This window comes from Dipodomys spectabilis, unplaced genomic scaffold (genome assembly GCF_019054845.1).
Source record: "Dipodomys spectabilis isolate Male_0828 unplaced genomic scaffold, ASM1905484v1 ptg000259l, whole genome shotgun sequence".
Classification (NCBI taxonomy): Eukaryota; Metazoa; Chordata; class Mammalia; order Rodentia; family Heteromyidae; genus Dipodomys; species Dipodomys spectabilis.
In genome coordinates this window covers 1,550,163-1,570,945 of record NW_024870936.1, presented here as the reverse complement: position 1 = coordinate 1,570,945, position 20,783 = coordinate 1,550,163, and the positions used below count along the sequence as shown (strand labels likewise).

General features: G+C 35.1%; 1 pseudogene; it reads right to left on the bottom strand.

Annotated features, from left to right (window-relative positions):
* Nucleotides 1-5,337: 5,337 nt before the first annotated feature.
* Nucleotides 5,338-5,437, bottom strand: LOC122125058 (annotated as a pseudogene).
* Between the last annotated feature and the right edge of the window lie 15,346 nt (nucleotides 5,438-20,783).

Sequence of the window (20,783 nt, the reverse complement as noted above, 5' to 3'; positions counted from 1 at the left end):
TTAATCCTCACAATGATTCCATAAAGTGGAACTACTTCCGTTTTAAATTTTCAGATGGTGATATTGAAATATTCCGAGTTGGAGTTACTAGTACAACATTGCACACATGGTAAGTGTTAGCCCATCTCCCACTGTATCATTCTATTTTATGACTAAAATACCAGCACTTAGTCTACTAACTCTAGGAAAATTTCCAGAATTATTGTGTACACTCTAATAATACTTCAGTTTATCTTTTTTAGAAAATAGGTATCTGTAATATGAAAACTCCAAGTTCATAATCAATTCATACCTCCCTGGTGAAAGGAACTGCTAAAGTGTAATATTCTTGATTTCTAACTCAAAATAGGAGAAATCATATTCTATCCCATGACTCAACACTGCACTGTCTGTGGACCACATCTCTGTTTAACACAGTCTTACTGAAAGAATGACCTGTCCAATTCTTAATGTAAACAGACTGAAGGTCTTATAGACCAATCATTTCCACATTGTAACTCACCTAAGTTGTTTACCATTACAAGTATTTTGATTACTTTTTATACCCAAAATTTTGAGAGAAATGTGCTATTTTAAAATACTATTAAAGCAAGACTGATATAAAAATCACCTTTGACCCCAGATAAATATTTTACCTTTCATAAACGCAAAAATGCAGCCTGACCTATAATTTATGTTAGGAACGAGAGGGTAAAAATCATAGACACCAAGACCTAAGCATGAATTAAAGACTCTCCAACTTGTGAATACAATTGTTTTAAAAAGTCATCAAACTACTGCATTTTAAAAAATTTCTGATGATACTGAAGATTCAATTATAAACTATTAATACTTGAAAATAACTCATTTTCTGGGAGTAGGACACAAAACACAAGATTAATCCTAATCTATAACTACAAAGATTCTAAAAACAACTGAAGTACAGAGAAACAAAGGAAATAATTTAATTGCAACATCTACATTAAAAGGACTGTGTTAATAGAAAACAAAGTTATACTAATAATTAATTAGCTTACCAAATTCAGGTACATTCTTTTTTTCTATTTCATTTAGTTTCATAAAAACTGGGTTTTCATAAAATGATGCATAAAATGCCTATATACCCACTTACATTTTCAGATCTTAACAATATTTATTTCAGAAATATCTTTAGCTCTATAGTCAATGAACTGAAATAATACTAAAATAGTCAAAGGCTTTTCAGAAATTGCAAGATTCGCTTTGGGATGGTATTTTTATTGAAAAATATATTAGAAAGCCTTATTTATTAAAATTGCTGTAGTTACTCTCACAAAAGAGCCATTACTGAAGGTATATTTGCATGTACAAAACGAATTCAAATACATCCACAATATGGAGAAGACACATGTTTTTTGTTTGTTCGTTCATTTTTGAAATGAATATCTAATAAGCATATCCACAATACCGATTTTCAGTCAATCTGATGGGATATTCAACTGTAATAAATATGGAGCTGATTATCTCTTAGTGAGAATAGATATGACTTTCAAAGAAAGTTATTTCCAACAGAAATCCAGAAAGAGGGCTGGGAAGGTGGCTCAGTGGTAGAGTGATTGCCTTGCATGCATGAGACCTTGGGTTCGATTCCTCGGCACCACATAAGAAAAAAAAGAATAAAGCCGGAAGTGGTGCTGTGGCTCAAAGGGCAGAGCGCTAGCCTTGAGCTGAAGAGCTGAGAGACAGAGCCAGGCCTAGAGTTTAAGCCCCATGAACGGACCCCCAGAAAAAAAAGAAATCCGGAAAGACTTTATCCAGGAATAAGCAGAGAGTAATACCTGTTCGGTCAAGTCGGCCAAACTCACTCAATGAGCATATCTTAAAAGTATAACCAATTTAACAGGTCAAATACACCTTTTGTACTGACAGTCATCTTACAGCAATAATTTACTACCTAATTTTGTCTGTATCTTCTCACCTAACATATAATAAGAGCTGAAAATGATCTCTTTTATCTAATTTAATGTTGTAAATGCTTTGATTTTGATGATGTTATTATTTGACAAATAAAATGTAGAGAAGGGTGGTTCAACTGAAATGACATGACAGAACAATGATAATAAAAACATTGCAACACAGTTAGCTCTTTTTAGCCTCACCCTGTCCACATTGGCAAGCAACATTGCAACAGCACATGCACACATATACACATACATATATGTGCACACATGTACACACATACACATGCATGCTAAATTCATGGTTTATTGTACAAAAAAGTTCAAATAAAATCTTAGTGATTAGTACAAATGATAATTTGCCTTGCTACAAAATAATACACAATCCAGTCACTATGGGTGTTACATCCTGCCCCTCCACATGTGACCACTTAATGTATTTTTAAGTGATTAATTACCTAATTAATTCAGTGGCCTGGTGCTAATATTAGGGTTTGAAATCAGGGCCTGGCTCTGTCCCAGAATTTGTTATTTTTTTGTTTGAGTTTTCTCAAGGCAATTTACTGCTTGTACAACAGCTCCATTTCTAACTTTTGTTGGTGTCTTTCAAAACAGAATCTAATGGACTTTTTTTTTTTTGGTTTGTTCTGGTTTTAAACCGCAATCCTCATACTTCATCTTTCTGATTAGCGAGGATTAATGACAGGAGCCACCAGTGTGGCTTCTACTTTTTTCTCTATACCTATCTAATGCACATACTTAAATAGTAATTTAAAACTGAGAGTATAGAAGCAAGATTTACAGTGATGATATTGTCCTGTCAGAAATTCAAGTTAGTAATTTAAATTTCTTCTTAAGACCATACATAAAAAATACCATAATATAGTATAAGAGAACCCACGATTTGACATATGAGGTTTAAGAGCTTTCTAATAGATTCATTATTTATTGGTACCCAACATTAGAAAAAATGTATAATGCAGTAGTAAAATCGAAGTCCTTTGCATGACAACTTAAATTCCTTGTTTTTCAAAGACACTTGTTTTCATCTAAAAAAAGTAGGCTTGTCTATTGTCTTAATGTGTTTTTGATGATTGAAGGTGCTTAATGAGAAGTCAAAATGTATTAGTAGTACTTCGCTAACAATTAAATCCCACTTTTTCTTCTTGAAGAATATAATTATCAAAGCAATTGTTGAGGATCTGCAAGCAATAGTTGAGAATCATGCTTCCAGTGCAAGTGGATCAACAGTAAGTAATCCTCAATACCATTTTCCACAAAGTTTTGTCACAGATACAATTGGCCTGCCTTCTCTAGCTGCTTTCCTAGCCTGGACCTATTCCTTCATTATACAGAAAAAGTGTGATTCAACTGATTTCAGTCAGATCTGTTACTAGAATTATCAAGGATTTAGATTCTTGTCTGCAATTTGGTCAAAGCTATGTCTCTTTATGTAGGCTACTAAAAATGCAATTACTAATTTCAAGTAAATACATAAATTCTATTTCCATCTTTGCTCTTGCCTCTAATCAGAGGCATGCATTTTGTGGCTAGCTAGGTCATTGCACATCTGTCTCTGTTTTCCTCTCTCTCTTTCATGGTTCTCATAGATAATATGATTGCTCCATAAATATCCTAATTTATGTTGCTTTTATATTTTTGGTTGCATCATTTCACTTTCTGCTCTTCCATTTTCCAAAGCATTTATACAGAAGGCATTATTTCATCTTTTCTCATTCCTAGAATAAGTTGCACATGAAGATACCACTGCTCCATATTATCAGTCTGTACCTTTGAAAATGGAGGTCTTTCCTCTGCTCTCTATCAATTCCATACTCCCTAGTTAGAATAATTTAGAATAGTAAAAATGGAAAAAGGAAAAATAAATCATAAATAAATTCACTGGATTTTTCCGAACAGTTCAACCAACGTGAACTATTAGGGAAATACATGGACACCTCATCCCACTTGCACTCAGTCTCTGGATAGGCAATTCTGATGAAGACACGGAACATGATGAAAAAGTGAGGAATGGTATCAATTGCAGAGACTACTTTCCAAAAAGGTTACTCATGTGAATACTAGGGATGACGATGAGTATACCCCTCTTTATCAGGAAGCCTACAGTGGACACTTAGACATTGTCCGTGAGTTGGTGGCTCAAGTGGCAAATGCAATTAACTGTAGAGGGCTGGACACCCCTGCACAGTGCATATATATGGAATAATAACAGAATGGCATCTTTCTTACTTCATCATGATACAGATACCAATGCCCAAACTAAAGGCCTCTTGACCCCCTTACATCTTGCTGCTGAGAATTGAGATAGCAAAGATATGCTGGATCTCCTTCTGTTCAACCATTATATAAAACCAGGCCTGAAGAACAACTTAGAAGAAACTGCATTCGAAATTGCCCAAAGGATCAGTATGCATCACTACCTCTATGAAATTGTAGAAGGCTGTACAAATTGTTCTCGTAAGTCCTAATGGTCGGGTTAAGTTTCTCAAATTTCAAAAATGCAAGTCCATCCTTCGTGTCCATACAAAATATTTCCACAATCCAAATAAGTGCAAATTTATTTTATTGGGGGGGGGTCTGTCATGGGGCTTGAACTCTGGGCCTGGGTGCTATCTCTGTGCTCTTCAGCTCAAAGTGAGTGCTCTACTGCTTGAGCCACAGCTTCACTTCCAGTTTTCTAGTGGTTTGATGGAGATAAGAGTCCCACGGACTTTCCTTACCAGACTGGTTTTGAACTGTGAGCCTTAGATCTCAGCCTCCTGAATAGCTAGGTTTATAGGAGTGAGCCACCAGCGCCTGGCAACACCAATACCATACTGTAAAAATTCATGAATTCCATGGAATTCTTCCAAGTGAATTGCCTGCAATGGGTGTCAAATGTATTCAAGAGTTTTTGTATACATGTATAATGATTTCTGCAGAGTTTGTGATTTTTAAATCAGAAATCATTTTAACTTATCTGTTGAAATGAGTAGTACAGAAACTAAAGTATTTCTGGTGCTTGTCTGAAAAAGAATATTTTAAAATACTCTATATTCTATGTTTGTATAATGTTCATAATTTATTTTATTCTCTCTTAGATATACTTTGAATTCTATATTATTTTATAATATATAGGTTCATTAATGTGTCCTTTCAGATTGTATTCCATATAGAAACATTTTAAGATTCCTTTTTTTTCTTAGGTCCTAATATTATTTTTCTTTGGGATAAAATGACAATGTTGTCTAATTTCAAAAGTTTTGTAAAGGTTATGCTATGTAAACGTCTTTCTGAGGTGAAGATTTAATACACTGATGTCAAACTAAATTTAATAATATGAATTACGTGTGTTGTTACACTTGTTATTTTGTAATCAACTTTTTAATAACTGTTTTTCATTTCTTGCATCTGAAGAATGAAAACTACGGAATACTTCACAAATTTTCATATCATCCTTGTGCAAGTGCCATGTTAATCTCTGTATTGTTGTAATTTAGGTAGACCTGCTGCGGAAGCATGTAGTATCCTAATGATGCAATATTTATACAGGCGAATATCCATGGGTGCCTACTTGTAAGAAGGAAACCTTATTGTTCCTAACAATGCTATTGATCTTATTTCCCTAAAATTCTGTGAATAGTGAAAAAATTTATATTGTTCAGCAGATTGCTCACATTTGCATTTTTTTATCAATGACAATTTTAAGTCTTTTTCATTTGGAATTTGATCATATTTTCAATAATTTATAGTGAAGTACAAAGGTGTTGGCTTTTTCAAGTATTATTTATCCCACTGAATTAGCTTTGTGGAGCTAATGGATTCAAAGTAAGCCTTGCTTAAGAGCTACTTCTCACCTTCTGCAGCTGACATTTTCCCAAATGAGGTCTTACTGGCACAAATGTCTAGCTGACGCTTTACTCTTCTTCCATGTAGGAACAGACCAATCAGAATATCTTACACTGAGAGCATAGATTGTCTTACTTGAACAAAACTAATCTTAGTAACAAGGGATTATAGAGAGATGAACAGTTCAGACAGAACTGTTCAGACTAGAAGGTATTTTATCAAAATATAATTGTCCATTATATATATAACATTTCAAAAGTAGCTAAAACCAAGAAGGTGAAAAAATTGTTCATATGTATGATTATTTAATGTCCTGGCCTGTCTACCATCCAACCAGACAGGAACTTACACTACTGCCTTTCTATCACCAAATATATTCATATTTGCAAGAGAAGTCCATATTTTTCTCCTCATTATTAGCCCTTAAATTAGTAATATTTTAATCACAGTGATTTCTCTTGCCTCCAGGCTGTAAATATACAAATGGTCAGGCTTAAGGTCCAACTCTATCAAACACTGAGGTAGAGATAATGGAATAATACTATAAAAAAGAGTTGCCTTTGATACAGTAACCACAACAGAACAATGTAAAATATGTGTCTTTTTCTTACATTATATATAGTTATATATTTTATATTTATGTGTGCTGATTTTATATTTCACACAGTGAAACGTACTAGAATTAGTTGATAATTTCACAAATAAATTGATATATATTTATTCCAATAAATAGAATTGGAATATAAATACTTAGGTTTAAAATGTATATTAGATAAAGAACCAACGCAATGTCTTTGGTATAAAGTTGTGATACATTCTAAATGTTCGTGGTCTTCTGAATTCACATGGTAAAAAAACAATGTTGTTTTCCTCTAATCTATAAGGGAGTTTACCTTGATTCTCTGTTTATTGTTTTAACTCGCTGGTTCCAAACTGTTATTCTACATATTTCTCAACCATTCCTACTTATTATGCCCAAATTTTGCTGATAAGATGTCTAAAAAATGCTATTCTGTCCTAGGATCCCAGATCCCAGTTACCTGCATCATCAGATGACAAGGTCAAGGCTTCTCACCAAGGTTCATGCAACATGCCAACACAAAGTAATTGAAGATCCATCTCAATTTCTCATTTCCTATATTTCAGGACCCCAATTCTTGAGATGCAGGAATTAGCAGTAAGCAATTGAGAAATGCAATGCAACTTGAAAGATGAGATCACAAAATTTGAGAGTAAGTACTATAATTCAAACATTCAACTTACATATGACCAGCCCATATGGGTGAACAAGTTCACAAAGTGTCATAAGATTATTTTTAATACCCCTCCCCTATGATTAATGAAAGATTTTAGTCCAGCATAAGTGGCCAAAAAATAGTTCCTGGAAGGATAGATCCATAATTGGTCTACCAAGGCCCAGAAAACTTTACTTAGAGTCCAAATATAATTCAGAAAAATATTGAGAAGATCCTTAGTGCTTCAAAACACTGGGACTTCAGTACAACATGGTTCTGTGGTATATAAATGTCACTCTCAAACCAATGATAATCTACATTTAATCTCCTGAAAGTTATTCCTTTTCAAATTAAATTTTTAAAATGACATTCGCCAAAATAACAATAGACAAGTAGATGATACTTAGTGACATTACAAGTTTTTCAAGGGTAGAGAACAAGTTACAATGGAGTTGAATTATTTACCAGCACTAATAACAAACACGTTCAACCATTCATTAAAGTGTAGAAATAGTACCACCCACAATTTCTGTTTTTCAGTAGGGGCCGTCCAGAAATGTGTTAAGTAGATCAGGCTCCCAAATTTCAAACTAAAACGTTAGCTAATAAAGTAAATGTCATCATTTAATAAAGTACATTTTAAAATGTCACAAATAGTTGTCTTATTATATGTAGTATTATGTTTTTCCTATCTGTCTAACATAGTAAAAAATATGACTTTAAGTTTTGAATATGGGTACTCATGAGAGATGTGACAAACATAAAATCTGTCTTCTATTTCTATCATATTCCTCTACAGGAATAAATTTTAGTTATCTTCTTTTTCCATAACTTATAGGTAGTAGAAAATATTATCCCATGTAAAATAAAATAATCACACCTTTTTACAAAGCCATTTATAAAAATTGGTAGTTAGGAATACATTCTGTGCCATTTTTTAACTTTCTTTTTTACTAAAGGTTAATCTTCCAAATGGATGAGAATAAAATCATGTTTAGGTGCTTCATATCTCCAGTCTTGCAAATTGTTACTGCAGATGAGTGAATTATGGAAATATAAGCTGACAGCAGTTCAAGCATATACAGGATGGAAACTCCATCAAATGTATCTAAACCTTTCAAAGTATTAATAGAGAGTTTAACAGGATGACTATCAGGAAGTTGAAACCAGAACGCAATTATAGTAAAGACATAGAATGAATGAAAAATGAACAAGGCCAAGTACAGCTAGAATACACAATGTACACATATGATAAAGGAAGTGGTAAATCTGAAAAAAAATCTTGGAGAAAAGGTTGGTTGAGAATGATGGAAGGAGTGATATTGATCCAAGAGCATTGGACAATTAGATGGATATATTTAATTGTAACACACTTGCATAACCTTACGAAATTCAGTTCAAAAACACAACAAAAAACAAAAACACACAAAAATAACAACCAACCAGCAATCTCTAGAGAGTATGAATATGACCTCTCAAAATTTTAAGCAGTTAATGAAAGGTAGCCTTGGGAAAACCAAGAAATCTGTTCAAAGAGGGAAGTTTGGGATAGGGGAGAATTTTGAACAGGTTTAAATAGAATGTCTAAAATTTTATATAAATCACCTACATCTGCTGCAACTAGTATCTTGCTTCAACGAGTTCTCTGTCTGAACTGGATAATCCAGTCGTGAGACACACTTGATACCTTGAGAAGATAGAACGCAAGAAACAAGATCAAGAACCCATTACTCCACTGGAGAGAAAATAATCTTTTATGTTTTCTCTAATCTCTCTTCACTACTTGTTCTTTATACTTTTAAGTCAATTGATTCTGAATTATATTTTTCCTTCTTTCTTCTGGCAAAGTAATTGGTCAAAGTAATTTATTAAATATTATTTGCCATTTTCATCTTTCACGCTGTTTAATTGGCCAAGCGAGTCTATTAAACTTGCCTCTTGCATTTGGTTGCCATGAAACAAAATCTATGTTAATGAGAAGAAATCTAATGTAAAACTTTGTCTCCAGAAAACAGTCCAAGAAGCTGTGATCACAAATATTTGGCTGTATTTTTTGTTTTTTTCTTTTACATTAAAAGTCTTCTTGTGTCTAAAGTGCCCACAAAAACAAGGACTCCATCACTTTTGTTTCAATCAATTCTAACCTCAAAGATATATTTTGCTAAGAAAATGGTTAGAGAAACTGAAAAATACTGCACTTTTATTTTCTTTTAAGACTCTCCTTAGATACCATATCAGGAACAATTAAGTTATTCTATGAAAAATAATTTCAATAGATCATTTTTCTCTTGGTCTTGCATTTGTTCACCAAGTTGTATGGAGGAGAGTAGAGTTAAATCACCTATACCTAAGAAGACAGTGTCTGTTACAAAAAGACAATGCTTCTATATCCTGCTTCTATGTCCTCCTCTTAGCTCTTGCCTGATTTCCAATTAATCACAGCATCTTGGCTTCAAGTCTAGTGAAGCTGAAGGACTATACGGGCTCCACCACTGCTACATCTTCGTTATATCTCTTTTAAAACTCTTTAAGTTGCCTCATTTGGATGTGGAATTTATTTTCATGTCTTCATTCAATCCATTCTGTGTTTTAGTGAGCCAAATAGGTTCTGTAAAATCACTTTACGTAGTAAAAATATTAACACAATTTATATAAAATTTTGGCCTCCCTTCACTGCTGAAGCCAATACACTTAGCTAGGGCTTCTAAGAACAATGTTTTCTTACCTTTTCGATTTGCTCAATTCTTTTCTGAACCCAAAACATTTTAGCTTATGTAATAAGAGAAGTCTTCACTATCTCATGTTAATAAGGATATTATTATTTGTGAGTCACTTAGAAATGTGAAATCATTAGTTTGAAGTATCCAATCAGATTTTTTTCTGTGTTTCACTGCTTCACATGCAAAGACATTGTGGAAAGTGTTACAAACAGAAATTTGTAAACCCAACACCTTCTTTCATTTTGGAGGGCACTTTCTCCCTAAATATTTTGACCCAAATTACCTTTTTCAGAGAATTACTGTTTGGTAATTAAAGGTCAATTCACAAATTTTGATGTCTTATTTTTTAAGAACTTTGGATTTAAATTCCAATACAACCTTGTTTTTCACAGTGAGAATATATTTCCTGGGTAAGAATAATGCCAAAAGAACCTACAGGATTTACAGCAAGATTTCTGAGGTTTGTTTGTCTAGTGTGAAAAAGAGCCACCTTCACCCACATTGCTCCCTCTCTACTAAGTCTCCGTGGATTTCTTTGCATGAAAACTTATTCTCCCAGGCAATTTTAACTTTTATTAATAGGCTAAGTTGTTAAATTTTTTAATAATTCAAATTTACCTGTCAAAAACTTTAAAATTCTTGAAATTCCTTTATCAGAACCGCGAATTGACCAATCCTAATTCCACCTTTACCATCAAAAAGTTAACATGCTGTTTTCATGATATAGTGTCCATGCAGCTATTATTTTCCAGTTGCTTTGTATTGCCTATATATAACCATAAAAGCTGATGCTAAGCAAAATTAATTCCAAGATATAGAACCAGATTTTTTATTTGTGGTTGTTGTTTTTGATGAACTATGTGATTTGTTTTCTTTGGGTTTTTCCCCTATGGTTCATTCCTGCTGTATTTGATTTTGTATTGTGAATACATTTACCTTAAATAGGAATGGAAGAGGAAAAGCAAAATGGTGAGACAAAGGACAAAGAGAAAACCAATGCAGTAGCAACACTCACAAGGCAATATGTTGGAAATGTACATTACAACTTGTGAGGGGTGAAGGGGTGAAGGAAAACTGTGAGAAAAATGAGGGAGGGGTATCAAGTTTGAAATGTTTTATATTCACTACCTTACAATTACTGTAACCTCACTGTACATCAATTTGATAATAAAATTGAAAAAATAAGCTGGATAAAATGTAATTTCACTGTATTGGCACAGTAAATATTATTCTTTATGTAGTAACATTTTAAAAATCAATACTATTTGACATCTAATGTGAATTAATTACCTCTTCTTTATCAGAGGGTCATCAACGTGAATTTTATCCAACTAGACAATATATTCATAATATATTGCCAAGTTTTTCAAAAAAGAATAAATTTAGTACTTTCTCATTATAAAACAGAAAACAGTTTAATGCTATGGAAACCCATAACTTTCAAAATTAAATAAGTTGTTAAGCGGACAGAATATATGTGTTCATCAAAATTACTATGACTAATAACTACTAATTTTTTTCATTCTCAACATTCCATACCTGAGAGATTCAAAACAGTACATTTTTGCATATTATGAAATTCTGCAATAGATGCCGTTTCCAATGGTGTGTTACAAATTGAGAAGTCAACACAAAAATAGCCACATTCAGGTAGAGGATAAAACTATGAAGTATCTGTAATAATTAATTCCTCAAGAGTAAGCAATTGTTTTTTTTAAATTTCTTTATTTTTTATTGTGAACATACTGTACGGAGGGCTTACAATTACATGGGCAAGATAACGAGTACATTTCTTACCAAGCATTGTAGCCTCCTTTGTTTCACCCTCCCCTCCCTTCCCAGCCCCCACAGCTCCCCCATGCAATCCTCACCCCCACCAAAGTTGTAAAGTTCATTTTAGACATGACAACTTTTACTTCTCATTGTTGCAACGGGTCCATTTGTATCCTTATTTAAACGACTTGTTTTTCCCCTTCCCCTCCACAAATTATACCGACATCAAATACAGTGAAAGCATGGGTTATACTGTGGGGGAGGGGCATAAAATGCAACAAAGAAATAATCTTACAAATGCGTTAGAAACAAAGGCATGAAAGGAAAAAAAAAAACATTTAAATACATATCTTAGGGTTAATTTTCCTAACATCACCTTATCTTACTTTTTCTTCTTGACTCACACATATACTAGATATTGCAAATAAGGGAAACCATGGGACCTATGTTTCTTTGGGCCTGGCTTACTTCACTTAATATAATTTTTTCCAAATCTTTCCATTTCCTAACAAATGCGGCAATGTCATTCTTTCTGATGGAGGCATAGATTTACATTGTGTATATATACCACATTTTCTCGATTCATTCATCTACTGAGGGGCATCTGGGTAGGTTCCATATCTTAGCTATAGTAAAAAAATGCTGCAATAAACATAGTTGTGCTCATAGCTTTAGTGTGGTCTTGTTTGTAAACATTTGGGTAAATGCACAAAAGTGGGATTGCTGGGTCATAGGAGAGCTCTATGTGGAGTCTTTTGAGGAACCTCCATACTACTTTCCAAAGTGGTTGAACAAGTTTACACCCCCACCAACAAAGAAGTAAGGTTCCCTTCTGTCCACATCCCCTCCAGCAGCTGTTGTTATTATAGTTCTTGATTTTTGCCATCTAACTGGGATGAGGTGGTATTTCAATGCTGTTTTGATTTGCATTTCTTTTATGGCTAAGGAGGTTGAGCATTTCTTCATGTGTCTATTGGCCATCGTTCTTTCTTCTTCAGAGAAGTTTCTCTTTAAGACCTTAGCCCACTTATTTATTGGGCAGTTGTTTCTTTGAGGATTTGTTGCTGGGGATTTAATTTTTTGAGTTCCAAGTATATTTTAGATATGAGACCTTTGTCCATTGTATTAGGCCATTGTCCATTTTCATTGTAGTGAAGATCTTCTCCCAAATCTTGGGCTTTTTATTGATCTTGCTAGCTATGTCCTTTGCCATGCAGAAGCTCTGCAATTTCATGCAATCCCATTTGTCCAACATTTCTTTGATTTGTTGTGTTTCCGGGTCTCTATTAAGAAAATTTCGGCCGGCGCCAAGGAGAAGTAGCGTTTCTCCTATTCCATCCTGTAATCTTTTCAAAGTGTCTGCTTGACTCCGAGGTCTGTTATCAATTTGGAGTTGATTCTGGTGCAGGGTGATATATAAGGATCTAGCTTTAGTTTTCTACAAGTAGTTAACCAATTTTGCCAGCACCATTTACTGAAGAGGCTGTCTTTCTTCAATTATATTTTTTAGCTCCCTTATCGAAGATTAGATGGCTATAGGTTCATTTCTGGGTTTTCAATTCTATCCCATTGGTCTTGAGGTGTGTTCTTGTGCCAGTACCAAGCTATTTTGATTACTATGGCTTTATAGTAGAGTTTGACATTTGGTATTGATATTTTTCAGCAGTGTTCTTTCCGTTGAGGAGCATTTTTGCTATTCAGGGTCTTTTATTGTTCAAAATGAATTTTTGGAGTGCCTCTTCTATTTCCTTGAAGAATAAGGTTGGAATTTTGATAGATATCGCATTGAATTTGTACATAGCCTTGGGAACTATTGCCATTTTCACAATGTCAATCTTTCCAGTCCAGGAGCATGGCAGTTTTTGCCATTTTCTAAATTCTGATTTGATTTCCTTTTTCAAGTTTTTAAAGTTTTCATCATAGAGGTCCTTCACTTCTTTGGTTAAGTTAATTCCTAGGTATTTTATTATTTGTGAGGCTATTACAAATGGAGTTGCTTCCCTAATTTTAGCCACACTTTTCTCATTGTTGGCATACTGAAAAGCCTTTGATTTTGGGGGTTAATTTTATATCTTGCTACTTTGCCAAAGTTTTGAATCAGCTTCAGTAATTTGGGAGTGGAGTCTATGGGATTCTTTAAATACAAGATCATGTCGTCTGCAAAGAGGGAGAGTTTTATTTCTTCTTTCCCTATTTGGATCTCCTTTATGTTTGCATCTGGTCTTATTGCTGTAGCTAGGCATTCTAATACTAGATTGAAGAGAAGTGGAGAGAGTGGACATCCTTGTCTTGTTCTTGAGTTAAGAGGAAATGGCTTTAGTTTTTTACCATTAAGTATAATGCTGGCTTTAGGTTTGTCATTTACAGCCTTTAGTGTATTGAGGAATGTTCCATGGATTCCTAATTTTTCCAAAACCTTCATCATAAAGGGATGTTGGATCTTGTGAAATGATTTTTCTGCATCTATTGAGACAATCATGTGTTTCTTATCCTTGTTCCTGTTGATGTGATGATTAGTATTAATTGATTTGCGAATATTGACGCAGGATTACCTTCCTGAAATGAATCCTGTTTCATCGTGGTGTATAATTTTTTGGATGAATTGTTGAAGTCGATTGGCCAAAAGTTTGTTGAGAAGTTTTACATCAATGTTCATCAAAGGAATGGGTCTATAGTTCTCTTTCTTTGATGAGTCCCTGACAGGTTTTGGAATGACAGTTATGATGGCTTCATAGAATGTGTTCGGTAGTGAACTTTCTCTTTCAATTGCATTGAAGAGTTGGAGAAGTATTGGTGTGAGCTCTGCTTTGATGGCCTTGTAGAATTCCGCTGTAAAACCATCTGGTCCTGGACTTTTCTTAGCTAGGAGGTCTCTTATTGCTGTTTCTATTTCAATGCTTGATATGGGCCTGTTAAGCTGGTTTAATTCATCTTGGTTTAGGTTTGGCAAGTCAATATTTGTTAGGAAAATGTCCATTTCTGCCAAGTTCTCAAACTTATTAGCATAAAGTTTTCAGAAGTATTGCCTTATAGTGTTCTGAATCTTGGTTGTTTCTGTGGTGATGTTTCCATTCTTATCTCTGAGTTTATTTATTTGGGTGTGTTCTCTTCTTTTCCTGATAAGATTTGCTAAGGGTCTGTCAATTTTGTTAACTTTTTTGAAGAACCAACTCTTCGTTTTCTTGATTCTTTATATAGTTTTTTTTTATTCTAATTCATTTAATTCTGATTTAATTTTAATTCTTTCTTTCCATCTACTGGATTGGGGTTTATCTTGCTGTTATTTTTCAAGGAGGTTCTGATGTCTCATTAAATTGTTGGTTTCAGAACTCTCAAATTTGTTGATGTTGGAACTCAGAGCTATAAACTTACCTCTGAGTACTGCCTTGGCTGTGTCCCGGAGGAGCTGCTAATTTGTGTGTTCATTTTTTTGAATAGCATGAACATTTGAATTTCCTTTCTAATCTCTTCCATGACCCACTCATGATTCAGTAGTTTGTTGTTCAGCCTCCATGTGTTACCGGACTTTCTTTGGTGTCTTTTGGTGTTGAGTTCTAATTTTATTCCCTTGTGGTCAGAGAGAACCCAAGGTATAACTTCAATGTTTCTGAATTTGGACAAGTTTGCTTTGTGGCCTAAAATGTGATCTATTTTAGAAAATATTCCATGTGCTGTTGAGAAAAACGTGTATTCTGATGTTGCTAGGTGAAATATTTGGTAGATGTCTCTTAAATATAGATGATCTATGCAATTGATTAGATCAGCTTTTTCTGTGTTGAGTTTTTGCCGAGTTGATCTACCTAGTGGAGAGAGTGTTGTGTTAAAATCCCCAACAATTAATGTCTTTGGATCTTTTGGGGATTTGAGGAAAAGTAGTGTTTCTTGGATAAATTTGGGTGCTCCGTTGCTTAGCGAATAGATATTTAGAATTGTAATATCCTCCTGAAGGAGAGATCCCTTAATTAGTATGTAGCAACATTCTTTATCTGTTCTCACAAATTTTAATTTGTAGTCTATTTTATCTGATATTAGGATAGCAACTCCCTCCATTTATAGGGATCGTTTGCTTGGTAGATTTTGTTCCAGAATTTCACTTTCAAAATGTGTTTGTTTTTATAGGTAAGATGTGACTCCTGAAGGCAGCAGATAGAAAGATCTTGCTTTTTAATCTAACTAGACAGTCTATGAAGCTTAATTGGAGAATTAAGTCTGGTAATGTTGATAGATAGGACTGAGAGGTATTAGAGAGTTCCTGCTATGTTATCCACCTTCTTGGGGGTTACAAAAACTGGATTTTTCTATGGTTCTTGGATTCTCAGTTTGGGTGCAGTTTCTTGGCCTTTATTGTGGTCTTGTTGGTTTTCTGTGTGTAGGACATCTTTAAGAATCTTTTGTAGGGCTAGTTTTGTGGAGATGTATTGTTTCAATTTTTCTTTGCAATGGAAATTTTTTATTTGGCCTTCAGTTATGAAGGAGAGTTTAGCTGGGTACATTATTCTTGATTGATAGTTGTTTGTTTATAGGGGTTGGCATACATCATTTCAGGCTCTTCTTGCTTTGATTGTTTCTGCTGAGAAATCTGAGGTGATTCTAATTGGTTTCCCTTTATAGGTGATTAATCATTTTCCTTGACAGATTTAAGGATCTTTTTCTTGGTCTGAATTGATCCTGTGTGGATTATAATGTGACGCTAGGATGTCCTATTCTGGTCTGGTCTATTTGGAGTTCTAAAAACTTCTTATATCTGAATAGGCCTATCTTTTTGCATGTTTGGGAAGTTATCTGCTAGGGTTCTGTGAAACAAATTACCTAGACCATTAACTTCTGTACCTAGGTACTCCAGAACCTATTATCCTGAGATTAGGACTTTTGATGGTGTCTTCCAAGTTTTGGATAGATCTATCATATTTCTTGGACTTGTCTTGGATGGTTGTATGTTCTTTCTCTAAAATAACTAGGCTGTCTTCAATCTCCGAGATTAGATGTTCTGCATGGTCTAACCTGCTGTCAAGTCTTTCTACTTTGTTTTTATTTCTTTTCCCTCTAAGTGGTCAGCTTTGACGGCTTCAAATTCTTTGCTGAAGCTTTGTTTTAGATCTTGTATGAACTTCTTTACTTCCTTAATTTGGTGTTCAATGTTTATTCTCAAATCACTTAGTTGATTGGTTATGGTTTCCTAGGACTCCCATTCCTTTTGTTGGGTTCCATTCAGCATTCCCTTTGTGGTCTCCCTGACTTCCCTCAGGCATGGATTCCATGCATGCCTTTTATAATCTTTGTGTGTTCTCATCCTGCTCTCTCAATTCCTGTATTACTCTTTGCTTAGCTTCCTCACGTTCATGCCATTCCTGTAGTTTTCTTTGAGTGTTCTCAGCCTGTTCACGCCATTCCTGCCTTTCTCTTTGAGTATTCTCAAGCTACGCACACAAATCCTCTATCAATTTTTTACTAGCTTCCTCACGCTCATGGTATTCCTGTATAAACCTTTGGATTGCCTCCTCTCTCTCCCTATCATGCTCAAACAGAGTCCTTTGATGGTTTTCAATCTTTTCCTACATTGACCTTTTGTTTGCCTCCATTGACCTTTTGTTTGCTCGTCTCTCTCCCTATCACGCTCATACAGAGTCCTTTGTATTTTTTTAGTCTTTTAATTTATCATGTTTGCCAGCAGTGTTTGTAGAGTTATTTGGGAACTCTCCTCTGGATTACTCATTATCTGTTCTGTCCCCTGATTATCATGAGTAGGAGTTGAGATACCCAGACTTGCCATTTTTCTATTGTTTTTCCGGCTTACTCTGCCCATTTGGGATGAAAATAACACCAGTTTTGTTCTAGAACACTGACTTAATGCAAGCATCAACCAAAGTCTGTATTTTCCCTGACAATAGTCTGCAGATACAATCTAGTTCAACAGATACCTCTCTTCAACATCAAACAACTATATATTAATGGGCTACAAACCGCAAAGAAGAATTTGGTAAACCAGAAATTATTAGGTTTAGGGAGAGATGTGGGTAAAAAATAGGAATAGAGTGATGTGGGAAGGCACAGGGAGATTTAACTTTTTAAATCCTAATCTCAAAGCAGGAAATAGGTTGGATAGGATGAAAATAGAGAGAGAGAAAAACAAGAAGAAAGAGAAAGGAGTAAAAAGGGACTAGAAAAAATAGAATAGTAATAATTAAAAATATTGGGTTGGGCCGAATACAAAATATTCATAGAAGAACGTGAATATAATGAGAGAAGGGGAGGGAAATAAAGCTGATGTGAATAACTTAAAAATACAAATACTTAAAATATTATATAAGTACAAAGAGATTGTACTGCTATTAATAAATTTAAGTCTCAGAGGTTTTGAATTGAGTAATAAATTTGTGGATTAAGTGTGTACACAATGGTGGATAAGTTCGAATAATCGACTACGGTTTTATCTGAGGATGTGCAGAACAATAATTAAGTCACATAAAGAAGAACGAAAGAGAAGAAAAGGAGAAAAGGATATGAAAGAAAGAATAAAGATCAGAAGTTCAGTAGAGCTCAACCAAAAAGAAAAAATATTTTTGAAAAAGGAAAAAAAAAGAAAGAAAACAAAAAACGCACACACACATATACCTCTAAAATAAAAATTATAAGAGGAAAAAAAAGTTACTAGAAAACAATTTTTTTCAAAAAAAGTAAAAATTAAAAATTAGAAAAATGTTTTACAAAAAAAGTTTTATAAAAGGTGCCAAAAAAAGGAAATTTTTTTTTTGATTTTTTCGGAAGGGAAGGGAAAAATCCATTATCTCCCTTGTGTCCTTAACCAGCCTCTTGTTCGAGTCTCTGGTCTGCTTGTGGTGTTTGATTTTCCTGTGGCTTGGTTGGTTTCTTAAGTCAGTTTTTATGAATTTTGTGATCCTCTTCCCAGGCTTGTTCAGTGGGAAAGAGATCTGCTTTGAGTATCACAAAAGAGGGAGATGGCTTTTTCCTCAAGTTTGGAGATGCTGTGATGAGGCTAGGTTCTGGGTAGAGATGAGGCCTTTCAACAAACAGTAGCTTTTCCCAGGGGCTAGTTTGTCAGAAACTCACAGAGCATAGCCAGGAGCCACTCTCAGGGTTTATGTTTACTGAATTTCAATTGATTGTCAAGGCTGCTAAAGGGAGGGACATCCTCTGGCTCTGATTACCCATTGAAGAAAGCCACTCCTGGGGCTGGCGTCCGAGCTGGGTGATTTTTCCCTGGGTGGAGCTGAGTCTGGTAGGTCAGTTTAGGTTCTTGTGACCTGCTAAATGCCTCTAGTTTTCTTCCAAGGCCTGAGTTGGAGCTAGAAGCTCCACTCAACTTTGTCAGTATCAAAGATGGTGATCTCCGGTATTGGGGGGAGGAGGGGTTGCCTTCCCTCCTCTGCTCCCTGAGAAGGGGTGAGGACGTTAGGCTTCTACTCATGCCAAGTCTTGTTTCCTGGGTTGTCTCTGGTCTGCTAACTGCAGCATGAAGATGTTTGCTCCTTGTCAGTTCTTGCTGGTATTAAGTAGAATCTGCTCGCCTGCCGCGTCTGGCTCCTTTGTCCCGGACTCTCTGTTTTGCAGGTTTGGTGGCTTCAGCCACCACCACCACTGCTGCCGTGGCGGTGGCAGCAGCGGCGGCTGATGGCAAGTGCTCAAATCTGTCTCCTTGACTGGATTTTCCCTCTCTGGCCTAACTCTCTGTCCTGTGATGGCACACTTGGTGTGATTCTCTGGCTTAGGACTGTTCACTGCAACTCTAAAACTGCTTTCTATGCAAGAGCTTGTTTAGCCTCTAGCTTCTCCTCCACCATCTTCCCAGAAATCTTTTTTCTCCGATTATTGCTATTGTTTCTCTTACTGTTAACTCATGTCCTCTTGGGAAATTAATGCACAGCACATACACTCACAAAAAATGATCTGAGAACCTTCTTCCTATTTAAAATTCACCTTAATTTACAGAGCACTTAAGAAGTTTGAATAAAATGTACTCAAGAATAAAGTATCCATAAGCAATTTAAATTTCATATTTTCTCTTTACATATTTGTCTCTGAACCACGTGTTACCTCATGTCCAAAAGTGTCCTTGGGCTATTTCAATGAAGCCAGAAAATATTCATTTTACCTGGAGCAGCACCATAGATTTTTACTGGAAGTAATTGAAAGTAACTGTTACTAGATGTGGAAATTGATCTCAGGAGAGAAATTGAACATAGAGGAATGACAAAGTTCAAGTTAAATTTTGCTTTCCTTTTTACTGTCCAAGAAAAGAATCCAAGGCTCGAAGGAAAATCTCTCCCTGACATTTTTGAGTGTGTTCTTTACTCATGTTAAACTTGTCTGTAAACTTCTGGTTGAGAGTATTACAAAGGAAACAATATGCCATTTGAAGGCCAGCATAAAACAAAAGTAAATAACTTTGTTTTAAAAGTGTTCTACTGCAAAGAAACAAAGATATGGAGGTTTTGAAGTGTCTTATGGATGGATGTTTCACTCCTGAGATGATTCTCTTGTTGCAGGAGTCATTTATCAATTCCTTTAGTCTGGTCCTGAGTTTTCCATAGCAATAAAGGTTTCAAAAAAGCAGGATACAGTGAGTATGATCAGCAAAACCAGCCTTTACACAGACCACTACTCCTTTAATGAGAGTCCCAAATAAATACCCAGGGTTTGTTTTGTTTTCTTATTTGTTTAGTTTGTGCTGGTTCTGGGGCTGGAACTCAGAGGCTGGACCCTCTCCCTGAACAGTTGTCTTTCTTTTCCACCTGCCCACAAAGCTAGTATACTACTGCTTGAGCCAAAACTCCTCTTCTGGCTTTTTTGGTGTTTAATTACAAATAAGAGTTTGACAGATTTCCTGCCTGGGTTGACTTTGAACTAAGAGAGTAAGAAAGCTAAGTGACATCAACTGCATGGACCTCTCTTTTTTTTTTTTTCTTTTTGGTCCGGTCGTGGGGCCTGAACTCTGGGCCTGGGCCCTGACCCTCAGCTCTTCAGCTCAAGGCTAGTGCTCTACCACTTGAGCAACAGTGCCACTTCTGGCTTTTTTCTTTTTGCTTCTGTGGTGCTGAGGAATCAACCCAGGGCCACAGGCATGCAAGGCAAGCACTCTACCACTGAGCCACCTTCCCAGCCCCTGGACTTCTCTTTTGAACCAAGAAATATTAGTTGAAGTTTACTATAAAGCTAATATGTGACAATTTTTAAAGAAGAGAATGTGTTCAGAAAAGAAGACATAACTTAAATAACTCAGCAAAAGTAGGTGCACTGAATCCTTTGGGAAGATTATTATTGACTTCCTCATT